Below are 13,231 nucleotides of genomic sequence, written 5' to 3' on the forward strand. Positions count from 1 at the left end.
GTATATATCGATGTTTATCTCGGCGATATATCATACCAAAATAAACGAAGGTCCTACCGAGATTTGAACTCGGATCGCTGGATTCAAAGTCCAGAGTGCTAACCATTACACCATAGGACCTGTAATACTTCTTTCGAATATACGTTTCTATGGTGAAAACAAACATTACTCAGAAAGATAAAAATCCTTTCAACTGAGATGACCGATGCAATTGGAATACCTGTGCGTCACTCAGACATTGACGCCTTCTCACGCATTGATATCATGAATGGTATTATTGTTTTAGCAACTGCCATCAGATGATGATTTTAAGGAAGGATTTATTTCAGATTGGCGTGAGGGCACGTCGCATTCCTCCTGCGCCGCAAGTTTGTATATATCGATGTTTATCTCGGCGATATATCATACCAAAATAAACGAAGATCCTACCGAGATTTGAACTCGGATCGCTGGATTCAGAGTCCAGAGTGCTAACCATTACACCATAGAGCCTGTAATTCTTCCTGCCAATATACATTTCTATGGAGAAAACAAACATTACTCAGAAAGATAAAAATCCTTTCAACTGAGATGACCGATGAATTACGAACACCTGTGCGTCATTCAGACATTGACACCTTCTCACGCATTAATATCATGAATGGTATTATTGTTTTAGCAACTGCCATCAGATGATGATTTTAAGGAAGGATTTATTACAGATTGGCGTGAGGGCACGTCGCATTCCTCCTGCGCCGCAAGTTTGTATATATCGATATTTATCTCGGCGATATATCATACCAAAATAAACGAAGGTCCTACAGAGATTTGAACTCGGATCGCTGGATTCAAAGTCCAGAGTGCTGACCATTACACCATAGGACTTGTAATACTTCCTTCCAATATACATTTCTATGGTGAAAACAAATATTACTCAGAAAGATAAAAATCCTTTCAACTGAGATGACCGATGCAATTCGAATACCTGTGAGTCACTCAGACATTGACACTTTCTCACGCATTGATATCATGAATGGTATTCTTGTTTTAGCAACTGCCCTCAGATGATGATTTTTAAGAAGGATTTATTACAGATTGGAGTGAGGGCACGTCACATTCCTCCTGCGGCGCAAGTTTGTATATATCGATGTTTATCTCGGCGATATATCATACCAAAATAAACGAAGATCCTACCGAGATTTGAACTCGGATCGCTGGATTCAGAGTCCAGAGTGCTAACCATTACACCATAGAGCCTGTAATTCTTCCTGCCAATATACATTTCTATGGAGAAAACAAACATTACTCAGAAAGATAAAAATCCTTTCAACTGAGATGACCGATGAATTACGAACACCTGTGCGTCATTCAGACATTGACACCTTCTCACGCATTAATATCATGAATGGTATTATTGTTTTAGCAACTGCCATCAGATGATGATTTTAAGGAAGGATTTATTACAGATTGGCGTGAGGGCACGTCGCATTCCTCCTGCGCCGCAAGTTTGTATATATCGATATTTATCTCGGCGATATATCATACCAAAATAAACGAAGGTCCTACAGAGATTTGAACTCGGATCGCTGGATTCAAAGTCCAGAGTGCTGACCATTACACCATAGGACTTGTAATACTTCCTTCCAATATACATTTCTATGGTGAAAACAAATATTACTCAGAAAGATAAAAATCCTTTCAACTGAGATGACCGATGCAATTCGAATACCTGTGAGTCACTCAGACATTGACACTTTCTCACGCATTGATATCATGAATGGTATTCTTGTTTTAGCAACTGCCCTCAGATGATGATTTTTAAGAAGGATTTATTACAGATTGGAGTGAGGGCACGTCACATTCCTCCTGCGGCGCAAGTTTGTATATATCGATGTTTATCTCGGCGATATATCATATCAAAATAAACCAAGGTCCTAACGAGATTTGAACTCGGATCGCTGGATTCAACGTCCAGAGTGCTAACCATTACACCGTAGGACCTGTAATACTTCCTTCCTTTATACATTTCTATGGTGAAAACAAACATTACTCAGAAAGATAAAAACCCTTTCAACTGAGATGACCGATGCATTTCGAATACATGTGCGTCACTCAGACATTGGCACCTTCTCACGCATTGATATCATGAATGGTATTATTGTTTTAGCAACTGCCCTCAGCTGATGATTTTAAGGAAGGATTTATTACAGATTGGAGTGAGGGCACGTCGCATTCCTCCTGCGCCGCAAGTTTGTATATATCGATGTTTAACTCGACGATATATCATACCAAAAAAACGAATGTCCTACCGAGATTTGAACTCGGATCGCTGGATTCAGAGTCCAGAGTGCTAACCATTACACCATAGAGCCTGTAATACTTCCTTCCAATATACATTTCTATAGTGAAAACAAACATTACTTAGAAAGATAAAAATCCTATCAACTGAGATGAACGATGCAATTCGAATACATGTGCGTCACTCAGACATTGACACCTTCTCACGCATTGATATCATGAATGGTATTATTGTTTTAGGAACTGCCATCAGATGATGATTTTAAGGCAGGATTTTTTACAGATTGGCGTGAGGGCACGTCGCATTCCTCCTGCCCCGCAAGTGTGTATATATCGATGTTTATCTCGGCGATATATCATACCAAAATAAACGAAGGTCCTACCGAGATTTGAACTCGGATCGCTGGATTCAAAGTCCAGAGTGCTAACCATTACACCATAGGACCTGTAATACTTCTTTCGAATATACGTTTCTATGGTGAAAACAAACATTACTCAGAAAGATAAAAATCCTTTCAACTGAGATGACCGATGCAATTGGAATACCTGTGCGTCACTCAGACATTGACGCCTTCTCACGCATTGATATCATGAATGGTATTATTGTTTTAGCAACTGCCATCAGATGATGATTTTAAGGAAGGATTTATTTCAGATTGGCGTGAGGGCACGTCGCATTCCTCCTGCGCCGCAAGTTTGTATATATCGATGTTTATCTCGGCGATATATCATACCAAAATAAACGAAGATCCTACCGAGATTTAAACTCGGATCGCTGGATTCAGAGTCCAGAGTGCTAACCATTACACCATAGAGCCTGTAATTCTTCCTGCCAATATACATTTCTATGGAGAAAACAAACATTACTCAGAAAGATAAAAATCCTTTCAACTGAGATGACCGATGAATTTCGAACACCTGTGCGTCATTCAGACATTGACACCTTCTCACGCATTAATATCATGAATGGTATTATTGTTTTAGCAACTGCCATCAGATGATGATTTTAAGGAAGGATTTATTACAGATTGGCGTGAGGGCACGTCGCATTCCTCCTGCGCCGCAAGTTTGTATATATCGATATTTATCTCGGCGATATATCATACCAAAATAAACGAAGGTCCTACAGAGATTTGAACTCGGATCGCTGGATTCAAAGTCCAGAGTGCTGACCATTACACCATAGGACTTGTAATACTTCCTTCCAATATACATTTCTATGGTGAAAACAAATATTACTCAGAAAGATAAAAATCCTTTCAACTGAGATGACCGATGCAATTCGAATACCTGTGAGTCACTCAGACATTGACACTTTCTCACGCATTGATATCATGAATGGTATTCTTGTTTTAGCAACTGCCCTCAGATGATGATTTTTAAGAAGGATTTATTACAGATTGGAGTGAGGGCACGTCACATTCCTCCTGCGGCGCAAGTTTGTATATATCGATGTTTATCTCGGCGATATATCATATCAAAATAAACCAAGGTCCTAACGAGATTTGAATTCGGATCGCTGGATTCAACGTCCAGAGTGCTAACCATTACACCGTAGGACCTGTAATACTTCCTTCCTTTATACATTTCTATGGTGAAAACAAACATTACTCAGAAAGATAAAAACCCTTTCAACTGAGATGACCGATGCATTTCGAATACATGTGCGTCACTCAGACATTGGCACCTTCTCACGCATTGATATCATGAATGGTATTATTGTTTTAGCAACTGCCCTCAGCTGATGATTTTAAGGAAGGATTTATTACAGATTGGAGTGAGGGCACGTCGCATTCCTCCTGCGCCGCAAGTTTGTATATATCGATGTTTAACTCGACGATATATCATACCAAAAAAACGAATGTCCTACCGAGATTTGAACTCGGATCGCTGGATTCAGAGTCCAGAGTGCTAACCATTACACCATAGAGCCTGTAATACTTCCTTCCAATATACATTTCTATAGTGAAAACAAACATTACTTAGAAAGATAAAAATCCTATCAACTGAGATGAACGATGCAATTCGAATACATGTGCGTCACTCAGACATTGACACCTTCTCACGCATTGATATCATGAATGGTATTATTGTTTTAGGAACTGCCATCAGATGATGATTTTAAGGCAGGATTTTTTACAGATTGGCGTGAGGGCACGTCGCATTCCTCCTGCCCCGCAAGTGTGTATATATCGATGTTTATCTCGGCGATATATCATACCAAAATAAACGAAGGTCCTACCGAGATTTGAACTCGGATCGCTGGATTCAAAGTCCAGAGTGCTAACCATTACACCATAGGACCTGTAATACTTCTTTCGAATATACGTTTCTATGGTGAAAACAAACATTACTCAGAAAGATAAAAATCCTTTCAACTGAGATGACCGATGCAATTGGAATACCTGTGCGTCACTCAGACATTGACGCCTTCTCACGCATTGATATCATGAATGGTATTATTGTTTTAGCAACTGCCATCAGATGATGATTTTAAGGAAGGATTTATTTCAGATTGGCGTGAGGGCACGTCGCATTCCTCCTGCGCCGCAAGTTTGTATATATCGATGTTTATCTCGGCGATATATCATACCAAAATAAACGAAGATCCTACCGAGATTTGAACTCGGATCGCTGGATTCAGAGTCCAGAGTGCTAACCATTACACCATAGAGCCTGTAATTCTTCCTGCCAATATACATTTCTATGGAGAAAACAAACATTACTCAGAAAGATAAAAATCCTTTCAACTGAGATGACCGATGAATTTCGAACACCTGTGCGTCATTGAGACATTGACACCTTCTCACGCATTAATATCATGAATGGTATTATTGTTTTAGCAACTGCCATCAGATGATGATTTTAAGGAAGGATTTATTACAGATTGGCGTGAGGGCACGTCGCATTCCTCCTGCGCCGCAAGTTTGTATATATCGATATTTATCTCGGCGATATATCATACCAAAATAAACGAAGGTCCTACAGAGATTTGAACTCGGATCGCTGGATTCAAAGTCCAGAGTGCTGACCATTACACCATAGGACTTGTAATACTTCCTTCCAATATACATTTCTATGGTGAAAACAAATATTACTCAGAAAGATAAAAATCCTTTCAACTGAGATGACCGATGCAATTCGAATACCTGTGAGTCACTCAGACATTGACACTTTCTCACGCATTGATATCATGAATGGTATTCTTGTTTTAGCAACTGCCCTCAGATGATGATTTTTAAGAAGGATTTATTACAGATTGGAGTGAGGGCACGTCACATTCCTCCTGCGGCGCAAGTTTGTACATATCGATGTTTATCTCGGCAATATATCATATCAAAATAAACCAAGGTCCTAACGAGATTTGAACTCGGATCGCTGGATTCAACGTCCAGAGTGCTAACCATTACACCGTAGGACCTGTAATACTTCCTTCCTTTATACATTTCTATGGTGAAAACAAACATTACTCAGAAAGATAAAAACCCTTTCAACTGAGATGACCGATGCATTTCGAATACATGTGCGTCACTCAGACATTGGCACCTTCTCACGCATTGATATCATGAATGGTATTATTGTTTTAGCAACTGCCCTCAGCTGATGATTTTAAGGAAGGATTTATTACAGATTGGAGTGAGGGCACGTCGCATTCCTCCTGCGCCGCAAGTTTGTATATATCGATGTTTAACTCGACGATATATCATACCAAAAAAACGAATGTCCTACCGAGATTTGAACTCGGATCGCTGGATTCAGAGTCCAGAGTGCTAACCATTACACCATAGAGCCTGTAATACTTCCTTCCAATATACATTTCTATGGTGAAAACAAACATTACTCAGAAAGATAAAATTCCTTTCAACTGAGACGACCGATGCAATTCGAATACCTGTGCGTCACTCAGACATTGACACCTTCTCACGCATTGATATCATGAATGGTATTATTGTTTTAGCAACTGCCCTCAGATGATGATTTTTAGAAGGATTTATTACAGATTGGAGTGAGGGCACGTCGCATTCCTCCTGCGCCGCAAGTTTGTATATATCGATGTTTAACTCGACGATATATCATACCAAAAAAACGAATGTCCTACCGAGATTTGAACTCGGATCGCTGGATTCAGAGTCCAGAGTGCTAACCATTACACCATAGGACCTGTAATATTTCTTTCCAATATACGTTTCTATGGTGAAAACAAACATTACTCAGAAAGATAAAAATACTTTCAACTGCGATGACCGATGCATTTCGAATACCTGTGCGTCACTCAGACATTGACACCTTCTCACGTATTGATATCATGAATGGTATTATTGTTTTAGCAACTGCCATCGGATGATGATTTAAAGGAAGGTTTATTACAGATTGGCGTGAGGGCACGTCGCATTCCTCCTGCGCCGCAAGTTTGTATATATCGATGTTTATCTCGGCGATATATCATACCAAAATAAACGAAGATCCTACCGAGATTTGAACTCGGATCGCTGGATTTAAAGTCCAGAGTACTAACCATTACACAATAGGACCTGTAATACTTCCTTCCAATATACGTTTCTATGGTGAAAACAAACATTACTCAGAAAGATAAAAATCCTTTCAACTGAGATGACTGATGCAATTCGAATACCTGTGCGTCACTCAGACATTGACACCTTCTCACGCATTGATATCATGAATGGTATTATTGTTTTAGCAACTGCCATCAGATGATGATTTTAAGGAAGGATTTATTACAGATTGGCGTGAGGGCACGTCGCATTCCTCCTGCGCCGCAAGTTTGTATATATCGATGTTTATCTCGGCGATATATCATACCAAAATAACAGAAGGTCCCACTGAGATTTGAGCTCGGATTGCTGGATTCAAAGTCCAGAGTGCTAACCACTACACCATAGGGCCTGTAATACTTTCTTCCAATATACATTTCTATGGTGAAAACAAACATTACTCAGAAAGATAAAAATCCTTTCAACTGAGATGACCGATGCAATTGGAATACCTGTGCGTCACTCAGACATTGACGCCTTCTCACGCATTGATATCATGAATGGTATTATTGTTTTAGCAACTGCCATCAGATGATGATTTTAAGGAAGGATTTATTTCAGATTGGCGTGAGGGCACGTCGCATTCCTCCTGCGCCGCAAGTTTGTATATATCGATGTTTATCTCGGCGATATATCATACCAAAATAAACGAAGATCCTAACGAGATTTGAACTCGGATCGCTGGATTCAAAGTCCAGAGTGCTAACCATTACACCGTAGGACCTGTAATACTTCCTTCCTTTATACATTTCTATGGTGAAAACAAACATTACTCAGAAAGATAAAAACCCTTTCAACTGAGATGACCGATGCATTTCGAATACATGTGCGTCACTCAGACATTGGCACCTTCTCACGCATTGATATCATGAATGGTATTATTGTTTTAGCAACTGTCCTCAGATGATGATTTTTAGGAAGGATTTATTACAGATTGGAGTGAGGGCACGTCGCATTCCTCCTGCGCCGCAAGTTTGTATATATCGAGGTTTATCTCGGCGATATATCATACCAAAATAAACGAAGATCCTACCGAGATTTGAACTCGGATCGCTGGATTTAAAGTCCAGAGTACTAACCATTACACCATAGGACCTGTAATACTGGTACTTCCTTTCAATATACGTTTCTATGGTGAAAACAAACATTACTCAGAAAGATAAAAATCCTTTCAACTGAGATGACCGATGCAATTCGAATACCTGTACGTCACTCAGACATTGACACCTTCTCACGCATTGATATCATGAATTGTATTATTGTTTTAGCAACTGCCATCAGATGATGATTTTAAGGAAGGATTTATTACAGATTGGCGTGAGGGCACGTCGCATTCCTCCTGCGCCGCAAGTTTGTATATATCGATGTTTATCTCGGCGATATATCATACCAAAATAACCGAAGGTCCCACTGAGATTTGAACTCGGATCGCTAGATTCAAAGTCCAAAGTGCTAACCACTACACCATAGGGCCTGTAATACTTCCTTCCAATATACATTTCTATGGTGAAAACAAACATTACTCAGAAAGATAAAATTCCTTTCAACTGAGATGACCGATGCAATTCGAATACCTGTGAGTCACTCAGACATTGACACCGTCTCACGCATTGATATCATGAATGGTATTATTGTTTTAGCAACTGCCATCAGATGATGATTTTAAGGAAGGATTTATTACAGATTGGCGTGAGGGCACGTCGCATTCCTCCTGCGCCGCAAGTTTGTATATATCGATGTTTATCTCGGCGATATATCAAACCAAAATAAACGAAAATCCTACCGAGATTTGAACTCGGATCGCTGGATTTAAAGTCCAGAGTACTAACCATTACACCATAGGGCCTGTAATACTTCCTGCCAATATACATTTCTATGGTGAAAACAAACATTACTCACAAAGATAAGAATCCTTTCAACTGAGATGACCAATGCAATTCGAATACCTGTGCGTCACTCAGACATTGACACCTTCTCACGCATTGATATCATGAATGGTATTATTGTTTTAGGAACTGCCATCAGATGATGATTTTATGGAAGGATTTATTACAGATTGGCGAGAGGGCACGTCGCATTCCTCCTCGCCGCAAGTTTGTATATATCGATGTTTATCTCGGCGATATATCATACCAAAATAAACGGAGGTCCTACTGAGATTTGATCTCGGATCGCTGGATTCAAAGTCCAGAGTGCTAACCAATACACCATAGGGCCTGTAATTCTTCCTGCCAATATACATTTCTATGGTGAAAACAAACATTACTCAGAAAGATAAAAATCCTTTCAACTGAGATGACCGATGAATTTCGAATACCTGTGCGTCATTCAGACATTGACACCTTCTCACGCATTGATATCATGAATGGTATTATTGTTTTAGCAACTGCCCTCAGATGATGATTTTTAGGAAGGATTTATTACAGATTGGCGTGAGGGCACGTCGCATTCCTCCTGCGCCGCAAGTGTGTATATATCGATATTTATCTCGGCGATATATCATACCAAAATAAACGAAGATCCTACCGAGATTTGAACTCGGATCGCTGGATTTAAAGTCCAGAGTACTAACCATTACACCATAGGGCCTGTAATACTTCCTGCCAATATACATTTCTATGGTGAAAACAAACATTACTCAGAAAGATAAAAATCTTTTCAACTGAGATGACCGATGCAATTCGAATACCTGTGCGTCACTCAGACATTGACACCGTCTCACGCATTGATATCATGAAAGGTATTATTGTTTTAGCAACTGCCATCATATGATGATTTTAAGGAAGGATTTATTACAGATTGGCGTGAGGGCACGTCGCATTCCTCCTGCGCCGCAAGTTTATTTATATCGATGTTTTCCTCGGGGATATATCATACCAAAATAAACGAAGATCCTACGGAGATTTGAACTCGGGTCGCTGGATTTAAAGTCCAGAGTACTAACCATTACACCATAGGGCCTGTAATACTTCCTGCCAATATACATGTCTATGGTGAAAACAAACATTACTCAGAAAGATAAAAATCCTTTCAACTGAGATGAACGATGCAATTCGAATACATGTGCGTCACTCAGACATTGACACCTTCTCACGCATTGATATCATGAATGGTATTATTGTTTTAGGAACTGCCATCAGATGATGATTTTAAGGCAGGATTTTTTACAGATTGGCGTGAGGGCACGTCGCATTCCTCCTGCGCCGCAAGTTTGTATATATCGATGTTTATCTCGGCGATATATCATACCAAAATAAACGAAGGTCCTACCGAGATTTGAACTCGGATCGCTGGATTCAAAGTCCAGAGTGCTAGCCATTACACCATAGGACCTGTAATACTACTTTCGAATATACGTTTCTATGGTGAAAACAAACATTACTCAGAAAGATAATAATCCTTTCAACTGAGATGACCGATGCAATTGGAATACCTGTGCGTCACTCAGACATTGACACCTTCTCACGCATTGATATCATGAATGGTATTATTGTTTTAGCAACTGCCATCTGATGATGATTTTAAGGAAGGATTTATTACAGATTGGCGTGAGGGCACGTCGCATTCCTCCTGCGCCGCAAGTTTGTATATATCGATATTTATCTCGGCGATATATCATACCAAAATAAACGAAGGTCCTACAGAGATTTGAACTCGGATCGCTGGATTCAAAGTCCAGATTGCTAACCATTACACCGTAGGACCTGTAATACTTCCTTCCAATATACATTTCTATGGTGAAAACAAACATTACTCAGAAAGATAAAAATCCTTTCAACTGAGATGACCGATGCAATTCGAATACCTGTGCGTCACTCAGACATTGACACTTTCTCACGTATTGATATCATGAATGGTATTATTGTTTTAGCAACTGCCATCAGATGATGATTTAAAGGATGATTTATTACAGATTGGCGTGAGGGCACGTCGCATTCCTCCTGCGCCGCAAGTTTGTATATATCGATGTTTATCTCGGCGATATATCATACCAAAATAAAAGAAGATCCTACCGGGATTTGAACTCGGATCGCTGAATTTAAAGTCCAGAGTACTAACCATTACACCATAGGGCGTGTAATACTTCCTGCCAATATACATTTCTATGGTGAAAACAAACATTACTCAGAATGATAAAAATCCTTTCAACTGAGATGACCGATGAATTTCGAATACCTGTGCGTCATTCAGACATTGACACCTTCTCACGCATTATTATCATGAATGGTATTATTGTTTTAGGAACTGCCATCAGATGATGATTTTAAGGAAGGATTTATTACAGATTGGCATGAGGGCACGTCGCATTCCTCCTGCGCCGCAAGTTTGTATATATCGATGTTTACCTCGGGGATATATCATACCAAAATAAACGAAGGTCCTACCGAGATTTGAACTCGGATCGCTGGATTCAGAGTCCAGAGTGCTAACCATTACACCATAGGACCTGTAATACTTTTCAAATATACATTTCTATGGTGAAAACAAACATTACTCAGAAGGATAAAAATCCTTTCAACTGAGATGACCAATGCATTATGAATACCTGTGCGTCACTCAGACATTGACACCTTCTCGCGCATTGATATCATTATGGTATTATTGTTTTAGCAACTGCCATCAGATGATGATTTTAAGGTAGGATATATTACAGATTGGCGTGAGGGCACGTCGCATTCCTCCTGCGCCGCAAGTTTGTATATATCGATATTTATCTCGGCGACATATCATACCAAAATAAACGAAGGTTCTACCGAGATTTGAACTCGGATCGCTGGATTCAAAGTCCAGATTGCTGATCATTACACCATAGGACTTGTAATACTTCCTTCCAATATACATTTCTATGGTGAAAACAAACATTACTCAGAAAGATAAAAATCCTTTCAACTGAGATGACCGATGCAATTCGAATACCTGTGCGTCACTCAGACATTGACACCTTCTCACGCATTGATATCATGAATGGTATTACTGTTTTAGGAACTGCGATCAGATGATGATTTTAAGGAAGGATTTATTACAGATTGGCGTGAGGGCACGTCGCATTCCTCCTGCGCCGCAAGTGTGTATATATCGATGTTTATCTCGGCGATATATCATACCAAAATAAACGAAGGTCCTACCGAGATTTGAACTCGGATCGCTAGATTCAAAGTCCAGAGTGCTAACCATTACACCATAGGACCTGTAATACTTCTTTCCAATATACGTTTCTATGGTGAAAACAAACATTACTCAGAATGATTAAAATACTTTCAACTGCGATGACCGATGCATTTCGAATACCTGTGCGTCACTCAGACATTGACACCTTCTCACGTATTGATATCATGAATGGTATTATTGTTTTAGCAACTGCCATCAGATGATGATTTAAAGGAAGATTTATTACAGATTGGCGTGAGGGCACGTCGCATTCCTCCTGCGCCGCAAGTTTGTATATATCGATGTTTATCTCGGCGATATATCATACCAAAATAAACGAAGATCCTACCGAGATTTGAACTCGGATCGCTGGATTTAAAGTCCAGAGTACTAACCATTACACCATAGGACCTGTAATACTTCCTTTCAATATACGTTTCTATGGTGAAAACAAACATTACTCAGAAAGATAAAAATCCTTTCAACTGAGATGACCGATGCAATTCGAATACCTGTGCGTCACTCAGACATTGACACCTTCTCACGCATTGATATCATGAATGGTATTATTGTTTTAGCAACTGCCATCAGATGATGATTTTAAGGAAGGATTTATTACAGATTGGCGTGAGGGCACGTCGCATTCCTCCTGCGCCGCAAGTTTGTATATATCGATGTTTATCTCGGCGATATATCATACCCAAAATAAACGAAGATCCTACCGAGATTTGAACTCGGATCGCTGGATTTAAAGTCCAGAGTACTAACCATTACACCATAGGGCGTGTAATACTTCCTGCCAATATACATTTCTATGGTGAAAACAAACATTACTCAGAAAGATAAAAATCCTTTCAACTGAGATGACCGATGCAATTCGAATACCTGTGCGTCACTCAGACATTGACACCGTCTCACGCATTGATATCATGAAAGGTATTATTGTTTTAGCAACTGCCATCATATGATGATTTTAAGGAAGGATTTATTACAGATTGGCGTGAGGGCACGTCGCATTCCTCCTGCGCCGCAAGTTTATATATATCGATGTTTTCCTCGGGGATATATCATACCAAAATAAACGAAGATCCTACCGAGATTTGAACTCGGGTCGCTGGATTTAAAGTCCAGAGTACTAACCATTACACCATAGGGCCTGTAATACTTCCTGCCAATATACATTTCTATGGTGAAAACAAACATTACTCAGAAAGATAAAAATCCGTTCAACTAAGATGAACGATGCAATTCGA

At 39.6% G+C, this 13,231-nt stretch overlaps 14 non-coding genes across 14 annotated transcripts; all 14 read right to left on the bottom strand.

Annotated features, from left to right (window-relative positions):
* Positions 1–48: 48 nt before the first annotated feature.
* TRNAQ-UUG (transfer RNA glutamine (anticodon UUG)) lies at positions 49–120 on the bottom strand. Its single transcript has one exon. It is a non-coding gene; the product is annotated as a tRNA-Gln (tRNA).
* A 300-nt stretch (positions 121–420) lies between these two features.
* On the bottom strand, positions 421–492 carry TRNAQ-CUG (transfer RNA glutamine (anticodon CUG)). Its single transcript has one exon. It is a non-coding gene; the product is annotated as a tRNA-Gln (tRNA).
* A 672-nt stretch (positions 493–1,164) lies between these two features.
* Positions 1,165–1,236, bottom strand: TRNAQ-CUG (transfer RNA glutamine (anticodon CUG)). The gene has a single exon. It is a non-coding gene; the product is annotated as a tRNA-Gln (tRNA).
* A 1,040-nt stretch (positions 1,237–2,276) lies between these two features.
* TRNAQ-CUG (transfer RNA glutamine (anticodon CUG)) lies at positions 2,277–2,351 on the bottom strand. Its single transcript has one exon. It is a non-coding gene; the product is annotated as a tRNA-Gln (tRNA).
* A 300-nt stretch (positions 2,352–2,651) lies between these two features.
* TRNAQ-UUG (transfer RNA glutamine (anticodon UUG)) lies at positions 2,652–2,723 on the bottom strand. Its single transcript has one exon. It is a non-coding gene; the product is annotated as a tRNA-Gln (tRNA).
* Positions 2,724–3,023: 300 nt separating this feature from the next.
* On the bottom strand, positions 3,024–3,095 carry TRNAQ-CUG (transfer RNA glutamine (anticodon CUG)). Its single transcript has one exon. It is a non-coding gene; the product is annotated as a tRNA-Gln (tRNA).
* A 1,040-nt stretch (positions 3,096–4,135) lies between these two features.
* On the bottom strand, positions 4,136–4,210 carry TRNAQ-CUG (transfer RNA glutamine (anticodon CUG)). Its single transcript has one exon. It is a non-coding gene; the product is annotated as a tRNA-Gln (tRNA).
* A 300-nt stretch (positions 4,211–4,510) lies between these two features.
* On the bottom strand, positions 4,511–4,582 carry TRNAQ-UUG (transfer RNA glutamine (anticodon UUG)). The gene has a single exon. It is a non-coding gene; the product is annotated as a tRNA-Gln (tRNA).
* Positions 4,583–4,882: 300 nt separating this feature from the next.
* On the bottom strand, positions 4,883–4,954 carry TRNAQ-CUG (transfer RNA glutamine (anticodon CUG)). The gene has a single exon. It is a non-coding gene; the product is annotated as a tRNA-Gln (tRNA).
* Positions 4,955–5,994: 1,040 nt separating this feature from the next.
* Positions 5,995–6,069, bottom strand: TRNAQ-CUG (transfer RNA glutamine (anticodon CUG)). The gene has a single exon. It is a non-coding gene; the product is annotated as a tRNA-Gln (tRNA).
* Positions 6,070–6,364: 295 nt separating this feature from the next.
* TRNAQ-CUG (transfer RNA glutamine (anticodon CUG)) lies at positions 6,365–6,439 on the bottom strand. Its single transcript has one exon. It is a non-coding gene; the product is annotated as a tRNA-Gln (tRNA).
* A 3,652-nt stretch (positions 6,440–10,091) lies between these two features.
* Positions 10,092–10,163, bottom strand: TRNAQ-UUG (transfer RNA glutamine (anticodon UUG)). Its single transcript has one exon. It is a non-coding gene; the product is annotated as a tRNA-Gln (tRNA).
* A 1,043-nt stretch (positions 10,164–11,206) lies between these two features.
* Positions 11,207–11,278, bottom strand: TRNAQ-CUG (transfer RNA glutamine (anticodon CUG)). Its single transcript has one exon. It is a non-coding gene; the product is annotated as a tRNA-Gln (tRNA).
* A 669-nt stretch (positions 11,279–11,947) lies between these two features.
* On the bottom strand, positions 11,948–12,019 carry TRNAQ-UUG (transfer RNA glutamine (anticodon UUG)). Its single transcript has one exon. It is a non-coding gene; the product is annotated as a tRNA-Gln (tRNA).
* Between the last annotated feature and the right edge of the window lie 1,212 nt (positions 12,020–13,231).

The sequence above is a fragment of the Saccoglossus kowalevskii genome, chromosome 11, assembly GCF_978046115.1.
Source record: "Saccoglossus kowalevskii chromosome 11, keSacKowa6.1, whole genome shotgun sequence".
In the NCBI taxonomy this organism is placed as follows: domain Eukaryota; kingdom Metazoa; phylum Hemichordata; class Enteropneusta; family Harrimaniidae; genus Saccoglossus; species Saccoglossus kowalevskii.